A 3,213-nucleotide genomic window follows, 5' to 3' on the forward strand; every position below is an offset into this window, starting at 1 on the left:
TTGTAGGGTGCTATAACCTTCCCTACACGTAACCGTACTCCCAAACCCGAAACTTGCTAATGGGATCGAGTCTAAACTTTTAGGATTTTTCTTTAGTATTAATTCTAGATTTTTAGACGATAGGTGGCTAACCAACCTAACCCTAATTGATTAGTGGCAACTCTACGTTAATTTGGGCCTTCCGTGTCTAGCTTTGCTTATTAAGCCCCTGTACTCTTATGTAGGCAACGTTATGAAATGTTTCATATAATTACACTTTAGTCCAATGTCACCAATTTATCTAGTGGCACCACTAAAAATTGTTTTTTTTAATGCAAACGTTGGCCGATGATAGGGGGCCAGTGCCACTGATATGTTTGACAACTGTAAAAATTAAATTATTTATGTACATTATTTTTAATTTTAGTCATTTTCGTAATTAATCAAAAAATTTGAATTATGTGTACTAAAAATGGTGATCTCATCGGTGTTTATCAACAACATCCCTGAGTCAGAAAATGTCCTTATACCATTTTTCACACAACATATCCTTATACCATCCCTGAGTCAGAAAGTATCTTTGTTAATCTCATATAAATTTTTATTTGATTTAATGGAGGAAGATTATTAGAAAATTTTGTTGCTGATATATCTCGAATAAAATCCTCAGTCAAAAAATGTCAATATGATTTTGTAAGACACAGTTTTCCTTAAATTCAAATTTTCCTTTGGAACATAGATATATATATATTATATAATAGGTCTATTATATGCCATTCTAATAGGTTCACAAATTCAACTTTTCTATATATATTTATGATTCATGAAACTTCAGCATAAAATAAAGCTGGTCATTGAAACTTCAGCATCAAGTTAACTATTTTTTATTTATTTCATTTGCGGATTCTGTTGGTTCAACTTCTCTTTTATATGCTGTCTGACTGCAATATCTCTCCTTGCTTCTCTATTTCCATGGCGATTTGGTTCATCAACTTGCTTCAATCATCGCTTCTGATTCCATTTCCTTTCACTCTCCCCTTTGCCAATTCACTAAATTTCCAATTACCTGGCTTTGATTCAAATGCAAACAACATTCTCTATCAAGGTGATGCAAAACCTTCCGTTGGAGTCATTTGAGTTTAACCTTATCAATTATATAAACCGAGTTGGAAGGGCAACATATGCTGAGAATGTGCCAATTTGGGACTCAAGCACAGGAAGGCTTACCGACTTCAGTACCCGCTTCTCCTTTAACATTTCTATTCAAGGTTCAGATTATGGCAGTGGACTTGTCTTCTTTCTTGCTCCTGTTGGCTCTCAAATCCCACTAAATTCAGCTGGTGGCTTTTTGGGATTATTTAACACAACAACGAGCGATTCATCTCAGAACCAAATTGTTCACGTTGAGTTCGACACGTATGAAAATCCTGAATGGGATCCAACTGGTATTAGTAGTCATGTTGGGATAAACGAAAACTCAATTTCTTCAACAAATTATACCAGATGGAATGCTAGCTTTCATAGTGGAGATACGGTAGATGTAGTCATTAACTACAACGCTACTACTAAGAACTTAAGTGTGTCTTGGAGCTATCAAACGACCAATAACCCTCGAGAGAATTCTAGTCTTTCATATCAAATCGATCTAATGAAGGTTTTACCAGAGTGGGTCATGGTTGGATTTTCAGCTGCTACAGGTCAGTACGTAGAGAGGCATACACTCCAATCTTGAGAATTCAGTTCAAGTTTAACAGTGACAGAGGATACAAGCGGCAACAAAGCAAGAAATGGTAGAATAGTTCTGGGTATTGTAGTTCCTGTGGGTGTTCTGATAGCTGGGAAAATTATAGCTTTTATAATTTGGAAGAGGAAGAAGCAGTTCCTGTGGGTGTTCTGATAGCTGGGAAAATTATAGCTTTTATAATTTGGAAGAGGAAGAAGCATGCGAAAAGAACACCAGAAACAACAAACTTGACATCAATGAATGATGATCTTGAAAGAGGAGCTGGACCAAGAAGGTTTTCTTATACTGATCTTCCCTCAGCTACCAGTAACTTCTCGGAGCAAAGAAAGTTGGGTGAGGGAGGCTTTGGTGCAGTTTATAGGGGTTACCTGAATGATTTGGATGTGGAGGTTGCTGTTAAAAGGATTTCAAGTGGGTCCAAACAAGGGAGAAAAGAGTATGTAACTGAAGTGAAGGTGATTAGCCAATTGAGACACAGGAATCTGGTGCAACTAATTGGTTGGTGCCATGATAAAAATTATTTCATGCTTGTCTATGAATTCATGCCAAATGGCAGCCTTGATTCCCATCTCTTTGGTAGGAGAAGTCCACTGACATGGTCTGTGAGGTACAGAATATCGCTTGGATTGACATCTGCACTTCTCTATCTTCATGAAGAGTGGGAGCAGTGTGTGGTGCATCGAGACATTAAATCAAGCAATGTAATGCTTGATTCTAGTTTCAATGTCAAGCTTGGTGACTTCGGATTGGCCAAACTCATGGACCATGAGCAAGGTCCTAAAACAACTGGATTGGCTGGAACTATAGGCTACTTGGCTCCAGAGTACATAAGCACAGGTAGGGCTAGTAAGGAGTCAGATGTTTATAGCTCTGGGGTAGTCCTTTTAGAAACTGCAACTGGAAGGAAATCTGTTGACCCTAGAAGAAAATCTGACATGGGATTGGTTGAGTGGATTTGGGGTCTTTATGGGACAGGAGAGCTAATTTTGGCTGTTGACGATAAGTTGGGCAAGGAATTTGATGAGAAAGAAGTGGAGTCTTTGATGATTGTTGGACTGTGGTGTGCTCACCCCGACTATAATTCAAGGCCATCAATCAGGCAAGCAATTCAAGTTCTTTGTTTGGAATCACCGTTCCAGTCAAGATGCCTGTTCCTACATATCAAGTATCTTTATCATCAGTCTCCTCCTCTGAGCCTTCAATTACATATTCAAGCATGGATTTGGGGCGTTAAACATGACTTGCCTTCATCTGGATGTGCTTCTAATTTCATTTTCCTTTTCTTTTTAGTTTTGACATTTCATGTTGATGCATAAACACCACTTGTATAGTTACTGAGAAGAATTTAGTTCCATCCAAGTGTAGCTTAACCGTTTTCGTTCTGGCATAAAGATAGATTAAAATGTTTGCGTTGGATGTCTTTGCTGGTTACAGTTAAATTTTGGTTTATATATTGAGTTCCAAGGCAGGAAAATGAAAAAAGTGATCAC

General features: G+C 37.8%; 1 pseudogene; it reads left to right on the forward strand.

Moving 5' to 3' along the window:
* The first annotated feature begins 909 nt into the window (after positions 1–909).
* Positions 910–2,957, forward strand: LOC108471927 (L-type lectin-domain containing receptor kinase IX.1-like; annotated as a pseudogene).
* The last annotated feature ends 256 nt before the right edge of the window (positions 2,958–3,213 follow it).

The sequence above is a fragment of the Gossypium arboreum genome, chromosome 11 (genome assembly GCF_025698485.1).
Source record: "Gossypium arboreum isolate Shixiya-1 chromosome 11, ASM2569848v2, whole genome shotgun sequence".
Taxonomy (NCBI): domain Eukaryota; kingdom Viridiplantae; phylum Streptophyta; class Magnoliopsida; order Malvales; family Malvaceae; genus Gossypium; species Gossypium arboreum.